The sequence below is a fragment of the Cibotium barometz genome, chromosome 57 (genome assembly GCF_041138505.1).
Source record: "Cibotium barometz isolate CiBa-2024 chromosome 57, ASM4113850v1, whole genome shotgun sequence".
In the NCBI taxonomy this organism is placed as follows: Eukaryota; Viridiplantae; Streptophyta; class Polypodiopsida; order Cyatheales; family Cibotiaceae; genus Cibotium; species Cibotium barometz.
Window position 1 is genome coordinate 16,917,871 of NC_141102.1, and position 13,857 is coordinate 16,931,727.

General features: G+C 41.3%; 1 pseudogene; it reads left to right on the plus strand.

Annotated features, from left to right (window-relative positions):
* The first annotated feature begins 5,161 nt into the window (after positions 1–5,161).
* The window catches only part of LOC147606517 (transmembrane 9 superfamily member 6 pseudogene), a 71,876-nt pseudogene continuing 63,180 nt past the window's right edge, over positions 5,162–13,857 (plus strand).

Here is a 13,857-nt window from a genome sequence, read left to right on the forward strand (position 1 = left end):
CCATGCATTGCTTGTTCTCTTGATTAGTGTAGTGGGTTTAAGGAATTGAGAGATTGATTGAGGTGTTGAATGGTTGAATCGTCAAGTGGTGGTTCGTGTATGTGAGCTCTTCCGCAAGGGATAAGCCTTCATGCACTAATCGGGTCAAGTCCTCGGATTGACATTGTGTTTCTCAACACATTTGTTGATCGGTAGTAATCTATGAGCACTATATTGCACGGTAGAGAGAACTGCTCTTCAGCTTCCTATACATAAGAGTTTTAAATATTTATGTTTTTTCTTGGATAGATGGCAAATAACTTGAGGTGTGATGTTATACGTGAAGGAGGAGTCGATATCCCAACAATATTTGTAAGTATATACTAGCCTCAAATTATATCTTATCTTTTAATTAAAGAAGGTTATCTTAAATAACAAGTTTCTAAAATGTTCACTTGTTTGTAGAACTAAAGCTTGAAGCAGTGGACTACCCCCTATGCAAGAGGAATATGATTTTGCATTACAACGGGGTTTGCAAGATCTATTTGATAGGGTGCAAGATGAAGGATGGATTATTATTATTGGAGGAGATGCTTGGCAAGCATGGCAAGTAAGTACATTCCTAAATCTTAAACCTCTTTTTTTTGCAAAATTGATTCTCACTTGTGTTAGTTTTATTATGTTTTAGGATCATATAACTCGAAATGGTGGTGCCAATGTCCATGCCAATAGCAATGGAAATATGAGAAGTACAGGGGTTGGAGCCGCAAGGAACAATACCAATCGGACAACATGAGTTCTCATCGAGATCTTCTTCATACTCACCTCCATATAGCCTAACTAGTTCTACTACATCTTTGGGTTAATCTTGTTGATCATCTTTTTAATTCTGATCATGACTTGTGTAGAGATCACAATTGTGCTCTACTACTTCCAACTCTATAGTGAAGATTAGCACAGGTGGTGGAGGGCATGTCTGACCTCTGGGTCTTGAGCACTCTATCTCTTGCTTCATGCTGCATTCTACGTCTTCACCAAGCTGGAGATAACAAAACTGGTGTCTGGTGTGTTGTATTTTGGCTACATGGTTATCATGTCTTGCTACTTTTTTGTGCTGATAAGAATAAAAAAGTAGTGAAGATCACCAGTGGTGGTGGAGGGCATGTTTGACCTCTGGTTCTTCACTCTATCTATTGCTTTATGCCGCATTCTACTTCTTCACCAAGATGGAGATAATAAAGCTGGTGTCTGGTGTGTTGTATTTTGGCTACATGGTTATCATCTCCTACTACTTTTTTGTGCTGAGCACAATTGGCTTCTATGCTTATTTTTGGTTTGTGTGAGGAGCATATATGCCTCACTGAAGATCAGTTGAGTTTGTATATACCAATTAAGAACAGGGAAAATTTTAATGAGGAACTCACTCTTCATGAGTTTTTGTGGACAAGGGACTTGTAAAAAGATTGTTGGGAAAATTGTAATACATAAAATTTGATCAAACTTAACCAAGAATACACAAGATTGTATTGCATAGATCAATATTGCATGAAACTCTTGCACTAATTCAATCCTTTTGCTTTGCATCCACCAAGGTTACATGTAAATATCCCTTTTCACTTGAATTTTAGCAAGATTCACAAATCTTGCAACACTTCTATGTTATGTCTTCTTTGTGCCTTAATCTTGAAAAAGATATTTTAAACTAAAGTTGTATAAAAATTAAGAAGATTGATATAGCAAACTGTTTCTAGCAATCTGCACATAAATCTTTGCATTAAATTGATTTGTGCATAGTCTTCAATACTCTACACTGTTCCACACAAAAATCTTAGAAAAGAAATTGTGCACAACAACCTTTGAAAAGTGTAAACTGCTCCCATGACTCTGTATATCAACCTACACTCTGCACAAGAACCAAAAATCTCTACAGAGTAACCTTGAAGACTCTGCAGAGTAATCTGAAAATTTTCTGCACCAAATCTTGCACATCAATCTAAAATTTATGCACCAGATCTTGCACAACAATCTGAAATTTTACAAACTTCTTGAAACTATAAAAAGATTTTGTACACTTTCTTGAAACTCCATCAAATTTTTGCATAACAACCTTTTTCTTGCATTTTTTGCACAACATTCTTCTTGCAATATACCTTCAAAAACTCAAAGTTTGGCAATCTAGGATTTCACTCTTGAAAAAATACAGGCTCTAAGGATTAATAACTTAAAAAGTATGCTCCCTAAGCAAGATAATGCAACAGATCACTCAAAAATGATTGCTAAAACTTATGTAAACCTGAATTTTGAAAATCAAGAAAATTTCAAAAAATCAAGATCAAGAACTTTAAGAAATCAAAGAGTAAAATGGATTATGGTTTTGAAAATAGTGATTAATTATACAAATTCAATATTGATTAAAATAAATTTCATTACTAATCTTCTTAAATCAAGAAACTAACAAATCTGAAAATTGTGTAAAAATCAATTCTGAATGATTAACACTAATCATGATAAATAAAATGCATTCTAAAAATTGAGTTCAAAATAATCCAAAAATGATTATTCTCCTAATCAAAGCATCAAGATCCAAGCCAACAACTCTGATACCAATAAAAGAAAGTAACATCTAGCTTAGCCTTGGAATAACCTAATGAACTTGGATTAACAAAAGCTTGAGAGATTAACACTAAGAACAACAAAAAGTAAAGTGTAATGATAGTCCAAAGATATCATTTAAAAGCTATAATAGTCCTAGAACACATGCCTTTTATAGTCACAAGGCCCATCTGCCCTAATCCTACATGTGCATGACCCTAAGTCCATGCACCTAACCCATCCCATTTACATGTGCATCCTAAAATATACTTCTTACAGTATGGTGGATTCATGAAAATGATTTTGTAGGCACATGAGGAAGGTGTGTAAGAAACTTCTAGATGATATATTGGGTGTGTGAAAAACTTCTAGATGATGGATGTATCATCCATTAGTTAAAGTTGTGGGCAGTTGTCCTTGGTCAATAGTGTGAGTGGGTGGGTAAGTTGTTCTTGGTCAATAGTGTGAGTGGGTAAGTTGTGGTGGCCAGTTGCCCTTGGTTGAAACACGACTCCCTTATTGCCATAGCTGTTGCGCGTACAAGCCTTGGCAGACCTCGGAGGTGGGGGGTAGAGCGGATACGTGTGCAACTGGTCGCAGAGATCGTTAAGGAAGGCAGCACCGTCATTATATGAAACGGCCGCGTCCAGGTCATCTCGTGCGAAATACGCAGAGGCTGCAGACAAAGCTATTGCATCGCTGTGCAGGAGAGGGCTAGAACGGCATACTGCACTATAGTCCGGGGGATGAGCTTGTGCTGTAGCATCCAGTTCAGTAGAGTAGCTTATGGTGTTAGCTGCTGGGGCAGTGGCAGAGCAGTTGGAGATCAGCTTGAAGAGGCTCTTGAGAAAGTGGAGCACAAGAGGTTATCACCTCTTGGTTGTGGATATCAGACGTGGAAACTTGCTCTAGAAGAGAGTTGACGTGGCGCGCAGGTTGGACGTGGTCGAGGATGGTGACCCACTCAGGTTTAGAGTCCCTGCTGGCCTGCCACGTAACACCCAGCTGGTGCTGAGAGTCATCGAGCCGAAGGCAAACCAATGATTGCTGGCGGCCCTGCTTTGTCACGCCGGCAGTTGGAGCCCTTGCATAAGACAAAGACTCAAGAAGGGTGGTGCTTTCAGAGGCTCCACCTCCTGCAGCTGCATTGACCAGCTTTGATGATACCCTTGCTAACCCGTTGTATTTACTTGCCTCTTGTAGGATAGCCGTGCAGTGGCAACGTCGCTGCAGTTTTGATCTCACTGATGGAGAGAGCAAGGATGCACTGCACGACGATGATGGGAAGTTGGTGTTGGCATCTGGCCCTTTTATCAAACGGGCTGCCTCATCGTAGGCCTTGGCAGCTTCCCGAGCGCTCTGGAATGTGCCCAGCCACACCCTTGTCTTCCTACACACAAAGACATCAGAACCAACCTCTTGCGAATAGTGCTGCACCAAACCATAAACACTCAGATAGATTATTACAAGTGACGAATCTCCGAAACCCGAGAGCCCCAGTCCCTCTGTCGAACTCCCCTATACGTCCTCTTGGGTCGAGTTTGCGTGGCCATTGCGTCTGTGTGAGTGTGAGAGAAGAGACGAGAGAGAGCCGAGAGAGGACCTTGTTCTTTCCTATGGCTAGCTTTAAGGGCGGTGTAAGCCCGCTCTCGGCTTCTAGATAGCGCTTACTTTGAGGTAGCCCGCTCTGAAGCGCTTCCTTTGAGGTGAAACCCGATTCAATGCAAGACAATGGTAAACCCTCGAGATACCTAGATGCTCCTTGAGAAATGTGGTGTTAGTAGTTACTACATGACCCTCAAGGACTATGTCCCCTGAGATCTTAAAGAGGGATCAATGGTGGGGGAGGGCTGGCCATCAAATCAATGGATCAGCGCCGTTCGACCGGCCGGGGGATCAATGGTGGGGGAGGGCTGGCCATCAAATCAATGGATCAACGCCGTTCGATCGGCCGGGGGATCAATGGTGGTGGGGGAGGGCTGGCCATCAAATCAATGGATCAACGCCGTTCGATCGGCCGGAGGGCCGGCCGGGGGGCAGGCGGATGAGCAAAGTAAACTGGGATGCGAGCAGGATGAATTTGGGCCTCACGTGGTGGGTATTAAAAGTAAACTAGGGAAAAAAGTTGAGGGAGGCTGTTGTGTGGCAGGATAATAGATTGCACTAAATTCTCATTTTCAAAGGTTGTTTTTTGAGATGTTCTCTCTTCTCTTCCCTTCTCCCTTTCTCACACAGGCAATAAATGGAAACCAAGATCCATTGAAAGCAAGTTGATGGAAACTTGAAGGGATGGTTACAAAAAATCTACAATACCCTTTAAGAGGTCAAGGTATGATAGACAGCAAGAAGGGGGGACCTATGCTAATATCATTACTTTACCCCCCCCCACATTTTGCTTCCCAACAAAGTTCATGTCCATATCAAGAGGGAGCCTCTTGGAAAAAGCTACCCCATGATAATATAGTTTGTATCAATATGTACAACAATATAGTACCTATACACATACAAAATATTCGACTAACAATTTTAAAAAAAAAAGAAGATAACGAGAAAGAGCACATGTCAAAACAAAAGAATGAAGTACGACTCTATGTTACAGGCTGTGAGCATGGACTTTTCGTGGACCAACACGAGTGACCCTATCCTGGACCTGGATTACAAGGATGGTACTATGGAGGGTAGCTAAGTATTCTTCCTTTCTAGACCCACTCATGCTATTTTTATGCACCACTAGGGGAGAGTTGTTGTGGAGCTACGTCTGTAGACCTGCTCTACCTAAGACGCCATCCCCTTGCACCATGTATTACCTGTAGGCATCGCATGTTGTATGTAGCATCCTACTTATGTTGGCACTGTAGAACTTATTTTAGGCGATCGCAGTCCATGGTAGGGGAGACACCACAACGACATGATCACGTGAGTGTACGTTACCTACTGAGAGGACCCTATCAAGATAGAACTACACAGGAACAACATGAAGAGAAAGGAAGGAGGGTAAGAACTTATGGACTTACACTGTCATTTATGGCAGTAATGTTTTCGCTTTCTTGTCCCTTCTAAAGCATGGTGGGTGATTAATTTCCTAGACAGCTTAGCTCATGGTAGCAACTTAGCTCACTTACCTATAGTACCCATGCTATATCACAGTGAGGATGCATGCAGACCATTGCCTAGTATACCAGAGGACACATATTTATATGAAGCACACCCAAGTGAGGAGGAAAATCAACCTAGTGAACGAAGAATCAGAGCATGCTTATGTACTATGGTTATCTAACCATGAGCTTGCTAGATGAGTTCAATTTATAGGTTATTGAGGTGCAATCATGTAGACTAGCTCTAGATTTACAACATGCAATGGACGTGCAACCTTATTATGGGCAAGATTTTCCTCATTGCCTAGGTATATTCTAACCCATCCTCATCTTTTGTTATTGCTTCAATATTTTTTATGATTCTCCATTTAGTGTTTTCTTGAGTACTTGCTTGCATCGTTATGTAATTGGTCTATCAATTTTCTAGTTATTACATGGATAACCATTTACGCTTTGGTCCTAGTTCAATCCTCCCTGAGATCAACCTTAGAGTATGCCAAGTACCCCACCTTTCTTAGTGTTCCCTCTTTAGTTAGAATAGAGACTTATAGGTGAATTGTGAAAGTGAAACTAGTTTATTTAAAAAAAATAAAGAAAAACTACACAAGAAGATAACCATTGCCACCATGTGCGATCTAGGTAGGACTTTTAGCTCATAGTGATGGAGCCTTGGGACCGTAGCCTTAATCTCCATGGGATGGGACCTTATGACTCAGAACCTATTAATAAAGGGCTTTAAAAAAATAGTCATCACTCTAGAGCTACTTAGCGGTCTTAGATACTCTTTTATGAGTTCTCTCGGCGCCATGGCTTAGTACGTCTTTGCAGGGTGGTGACCTACTTTTATATTTTTGGAATCAAAACAAATGCTTATAATAATCACTGAGTAGTTTATTTTATGAGACTAGATAATAGCTAGAGATGGTTTCACCAAAGTGATAGTGCGTCAAGTCTAAGGTCATAATCGGAGGCATGCTTTTTATTCCATCTTAGTTTAGATCAAATTTAGACCAACCTTAATATTACCCTTAACTAGAAACTTTCACTAGTCAAAAAACTCTTTCATCATTCCTTGATTGATGTTTGCATTATCCTTGATGTTTCCACAGGAACACCTTACTCGTTGTACCATGTTGCCTTGTAGACCTGCCAAGACCTTCGACATTTGCAATGCCGACATACAACCAGCAAACAGCTTGATGAATATTCATTGACATATTTCAAGGATCAAATTTGCATTAGGAAGGGGGGCATGTTAACCCTCATTAGACACCTCTCTAGTGTCCAACCATCCATTCACAACCGTCACTTCATTTGGCCGTTGACATTAAAAATGCTAACATTCTATATTTTACATGTGTGATCGTCGTCGCTTCTCTACTAAAGACACGCAACGAAATTAATTATGGAGATTGCATGGTTAGATTAAAAATGCTAACATTATATATTTTACATGTGTGATCGTCGTCGCTTCTCTACTAAAGGCACGCAACGAGATTAATTATGGAGATTGCATGGTTAGATTAAGTACTTGCATAAGCCTAGGCAGTGCTAGATAGCCATGGACCTATATTTTAAGTAATGCCACCCAAGGTGTGAAGGCTAGGGGCCAAGATAAGGGTTATATTGTATTCTCACCATTCATTCTCTTATGCAACTAATAGAGTGATCTTCTTATCTACTCTCTTGTGTGTCTTACTTGCTTGTCTAATTCAATTACAACTACTATGTGCTCATTGTATATGTGTGAGTGCATGTGAGAGAGAGAGATTGAGTGAGACGAGGGTCGATCTTCGATTGGAGTGTCATGAGGTAGTGTTGGAGTGGAGCTTTGGAGTGTGGATGCACGGCAACATCATCTCCTATGAGAATCCGAGAGCACAAGCATTCATGAGGTGAGTGACACACCTTTCCCCTACAATTGTGAGCTATATTATGGAAGATTAGCTTCTTGATTTCAACTGTTTTATGCTCCTGAGTGCAATTGGGCACATCCCTTATGTATTTGGTTAGTTTCTCTACTCTTTCTATGATACAGGGGCTTCTCAAATAACAATGGATCTAAGTAGATATCTAAATCAAATGAAAAGCTCTATAAATCCATATGCATAGTCCTCTCTCCTATGAGGTATCACCTCAACAAAGTCATCGCTATGCTCCTGAGACTGTCCAAATATATGCATTAAATCCAAGTGAATGTTGCTAGGTATGCTATGAGACCTAGGACTAGAGATATAATCATAGATATCCCCATGAATAGAATACCTAAAAGAGTAGCCAACCTCAGCTATCCCTAGGAACTAAGGTCTATGCTCCTCATGCATTATCATCGTATGCTCATCAACATGTGAAGTATCATCATTGTGAATCTCAAACGTGGCAATGGATGCATCACTAATCAAAATCTGATCCTCATGATAGTCTAATGCATGACTATGATCCGTTGTAATATAGGTAGACAAAGGCATATCATCAATCATAATGCTCGGAATGCTCATTGTCATCCTTCCCATCGAGATCATGCCCACATGATCTAATTGACATACATCACTCTAGCTAGTACTATCACATAAATCATCATAATGTGCATATGTATCACTATCATCATGTGTATGTGTGTCTAAAACATCAATATCATCATGTGTATGTGGGTGTGATATGTCATCATGTGTATGTGGGTGTGATACATCATCATAGGTATGTGGGTGTGATACATCATCATCATCTAAATGGTCCACATCCTTATGAACATGACCATAACTACTCATGAGTGGACGCTCGCTTAAGTCTCCAGGCATATCATCCCAAGCGAACAATGTTAGACTGTTCGTGTCAAGATAGCCACATAAGTTAACAAGACCATCTAGCACATATATCTCCCTCATCAAGTAGACTAAACTGGCTAGGTGATAAACCCTCAAGCTCATACATCCATAGATGACATGAATATGCTCCCCCATTATTCACCATGTGTGGAGTATCATCTAGACCATCTAGCACATGTATCTCCCTCATCAAGTAGACTAAACTGGCTAGGTGATAAACCCTCAGGCTCATACATCCATAGATGACATGAATATGCTCCCCCATTATTGCATGATGTTGGTGAAGAAGATTTAAAGATTGGAGTCACATGGTGCCAAATGTATGTGTGAACTTGGCAAATGATATGCAACAAGTGACTCAAAATGGTAGCTCAATATAGAGCGTAAGAAAATGTCAACTGATGAGAGTTTGAGATAGTGTCCCAGTGATGTCGACAACGATGATGATGAGTAGCAAGGCAATGGATAGTGATAAAATGAATAGCCCATAACTGCATATGCACAATCTCTATAGAATCCCCCAAAAATATGTAAAAGAAACCCAAAACGTGCTACGCATACAAACGAAGGCTAGCAAAACACAAATGCATGCAAACAAAGGCTTTAAATCCCACTAGTTGGGAACCTCTAGACGTTGCTAAGGCACACTAGTAGATGACTTCAGTGAAAAGATGGAGGGGAGAAGAGAGCTTGAGCTCTTGCAAGAGCACACACTCACAAAACCCTAAAAGAGAACACACAAGGTGAGAGGTTGAAAATCTTCTTCTTCTTCACACAACACTCAACACACCACCATATACAAAGATAAAAGTACACACAATATGAAAAGGTACTCAACCAAATACATACTAGGGTTCTCTATAGTGTGAACCTAACTAAATGAGCTAGCGCTATAACTATGCCAGTCTCTAGAATGGCTGTCACACAGCCTATCATCCCACTGGCCGCATATCACCCATGATCTCACCAACCATGCCAGTGGTGTAATTGTGGGGCCTATCCTCCATGCGGCTCATCAGTGTCCACCGCCTCACTAGATGAGCTTGATATCTCAACACTCCCCCTCGAGCTCAACTCAATCTCATGTACACCAAGCAAAGCCCAGAATTTGCGGAGCTTCTCTGTATCCAATTCTTTGGTGAAGATGTCAGCGACCTGATCCTGTGTGCTGACATAAATAAGGTCAACGTCTCCTGCTAAAACCTTCTCTCTGTCAAAATGGTAGTGCACCTTTATATGCTTCGGGCGAGCATGAAAAACTAGGTTCCTGGCCAACTGTATACTACCAATGTTGTCACAGAAAATGACAACTTGTCTATCCATTGATAGACCCAAATCTGCAGTAGCTTTCTCAACCAAGCTACCTCACATGCTGCCATAGCAGCACCTCTGTACTCAGCCTCTGTTTGTACTAGATAGAGCAACCGTAGGCTACTTCTTGCTGCTCCAAGTCATAGCAACACTCCCAAAAGAAAACATGAAGCCACTAGTAGATCTTCTATCTGAGATACTACCACCCCAATCAGCATCTGTGTACCCATGTACACATATCTCTGTCCCACTTTCATAAAATAGTCCACAATGCAAAGTAGACCTCACATACCTCAGTATGTGTCTTAATGCATCCAAATGCGGCTTTCGAGGAACCTGCATAAACTGCCTCACCAACCCAGCAGCATAGCTCAAATTTGGCTTGGTAATCGTCATGTAGATCAAGCTTCCTACTATGCACCTATACATAGTAGGATCCTCCAAAATCTCTCCTGAATGTGCACTCAACTTGCCATTCTGATCCAATGGCATTGAGATAGGCTTATAGCCTATCATGCCATACTTGGACAGCATGTCCAAGCCATACTGTCTCTGCGGTAATCCAATACCATGTGGTGACCTAATCACTTCAATACCCAAGAAATATCTCAGCTCCCCCAGATCCTTCATCTCAAACTTCTCTCTAAGCAAGATCTTTACATCAAAGATCTCTGCATCATGGTCCCCCGTAATGATCATGTCATCTACATAGATGACAACAAGCACAACCCCTCTATCACTGTGTCTCACATATAGCGAGAAATCTGCATTGGCTACATGAAAGCCAATAGTGACAAGATATTCAGAAATCTTATCAGACCATGCTCTTGGTGCTTGTTTTAAGCCATACAAGGCTTTCTTCAACCTGCAAACATGCTCGAGGTGACTCACATCCTCATAACCAGGTGGCTGCAACATATACACCTCTTCCTGCAAATCCCCATGCAAGAATGCATTCTTTACATCCATCTGATGTAAAGATCATTGCTTTGACGCAGCCACTGCTATCACAACTCTCACTATTGCCATCTTGGCAACTGGGCTGAAGGTTTCCTCATCATCAATGCCATATGTCTGTGCATATCCTTTGGCTACCAATCTAGCCTTGTACCTGCTTATGCTTCCATCACTGTTATGTTTTACTTTGTACACCCACTTGCATCCAATGGCTTTCTTGCCTTCAGGCAATTGCACTAAATCCCAAGTCTCATTTCCATATAGTGCATAAATCTCCTCATCCATAGCTTTCTCCCAACACACATTTCCAACAGCCTCATCAATGTATGTAGGCTCTACAACCTGTATAACTTTTGCCATGTATGCATAGTGATGTGCCACATAACCATCATAGGTAAACCTCTGTAGAGGATTCTTCACTCTCCCAGATCTTCGTAGCTTTGCATTCATGGCTTCCATAGCCTTCTTTACACTAGGTGTTCTCATAGCTAGTATCCCAAGATCCTCATCAAGGCTCATCTCTGAGCCACTAGACTCTCCATCAACATGAGAATGCCTTGCAGAAATGTCAGGCATACTAAGGGGCTCAATCACTTTCTCTTTGCCTTTATGTGATGTACTAATCACATTTGCAGGACTGGTATTATGATGCAGCCCGCCACTCCATGGTCTATCAACTGAACCACTAGATGAAAACATTTCCTGGTCCACTGAAAGACTGTGATTGCTGACTTGCATTCTCTGCAACCACATTTCCACTTACATCAGCCCCAACAACAGCTTCTTTTCCAACAGCATACCAGCTGCTCATCTCATAAAAAACAACATCCCTGCTTACCCTCAACTCACGTGTAGCAGGGTTATAACACCTCTATCCCTTTTGCTCAAGGGAATACCCAATAAACACACATTTTTTAGCTTTTGGATCCAGCTTAGTTCTCAGGTCATCTGGCACATGCACATATGCAATGCATCCAAAGACTTTGAGATGAGACAAATCAGGTTTTCTGCCAGTAAACCTCTCCTCTGGAGTTACATCATGTATGGCTGCAGTTGGAGTCCTATTCATGATGTAAAACTGCTATAGAAACAGCCTCAACCCAATAGCTTTGCGGCATATTCTTCTCTTCCATCAATGCTCGCGCAATCTCAGCATATTCTTCTCTCGTGTTCATGATGTAAACTGCTATAGAAACAGCCTCAGCCCAATAGCTATGCGGCATATTCTTCTCTCCCATCAATGCTCACGCAATCTCAGCAATGTGCCTATTTTTCCGCTCAGTAACTCCATTTTGCTACGGAGTGTATCTGCATGTAAACTATCTCTGAATACCATTCTTCTTCAAAAATTCAGAGAACGCATTGGAAAAGTACTCTCCCTCTCCATCTGACCTTAGGCACTTTACATGTTTTCCGGTTTGCTTTTCAACCATAACTTTGAAATTCTGAAAAATGAGTGAACACCTCACCCTTCTCTTTCATGAAGTATACCCACACTTTCCTTGTGTGTTTACATCAATAAATGTTACATAGTACCTGCAACCTCCCATAGACATGGTCTTCGTAGGACCCCATACATCTGAATGCACAACATCTAGTGCATTTCTGCTCACATTTCTGTCACGTGGATATACATGCTTTGTTTGCTTTCCAAATTGGCATGCTTCACATATTTTCTACATACCTTCAACTTTAAACTTTGGCAGCTCTGTCACAATTCCTTTAGTCTGCATAGACTTCATTCTCTGCACATTCACATGTCCAATTCTTTTATGCCAAATGTCCGTGTCTGTAACAATTCCTGAACCATTTGCAAACATTGCACCACTCACTTCAGGCATGTTTACATTCAATGTAAACGTTCTGCCCACTCTGTTGCCTTTTGCAACCAACCTGCACTTGTCTTTAAAGTCTTCAACATAACAACCATCAGGGTTAAACCAAACTTACAAACCCTGCTCAATCATCTGGCCAACTGAAACCGGATTCTTTGTTATGTTTGGAACATGAAGTACATCTACAAGGTACTTCACTTTGTCATCCTGCATAGACAATGGCACATCTCCAACATGGGAAATTGGATGAGCAGTGTCATCCCCAGTTTCCACAAAACCTAGTCTTTCAAGGTTTTTCATCTCCTTGAACCACTCCCCATGACTTGTCAGGTGGTTCGAAGCACCTGAATCAATGTACCATACATCATCTTTATGTGCTGCTTCAACATTTTCAGACATGGCATTAACGACATGTTGCATAACAAACAACCTTTCATTATCCTCATTGTTTCTGCTCGAGGATGCATAGTTGTTTTGCCGCAATTTCCCATTTTGCATGTCAGCCTACTTCTTATACCAATCTGCCTGCACATGTCCAGGCTTACCACAATAAAAGCATCCACGTGTATCATTATACTGCATTTGCCAATTTCCACGACCTCTTTGACTCCCCCTGCGTCTCTGAATTGGCCTCTTCCACCTGCGTGTTGTTGTTGTTATGAATTCTGGGACTGTTATTGTTGCTGCTGCTAGCCATAATTCTGATTACCTATTCAGCCACCTCCTTGGCCGCGTCCACGGCCTCCTCTACCTCGTCCTCTTCCTGAACTTGTGTAGAAGGCATGTTGCTCTGAATTGTTTTTGTTTTGTGAAGACTATCGGTCTTCACCCAAGCTCTTCTCTTCTATAATCAACATAGACACCAGATCTGTGAAATTGGGAATGTTTTCTCGAGTCTGAATAGACGTCTTGAACGCCTTGTATTGTGGCCTGAGACCATGTAGACATACTTTCACCTTATCATCATCATCTACTGAAACACTAATAGATGCAAGGGATTCCACAATACCCTTGATCTTCAATGCACAGTCATTCACAGACATACTCTTTTTCTCCACAGTATGAAGTTCATTCTTCAACTATATCTTTTGTGCCTTGGTATTCGTTTCATAGAGTTTTACTAAGGTGTCCCACGCCTCCTTGGCATCCTGTATGTGCCCAATCATGGTGTCATGTATACTGATAGAAAGCCAATACATAACTTTTATGGCTCCTTGGTTCCAATCCTTGAACTCTTTCACATCTGCAGCAGTCGGATTGATC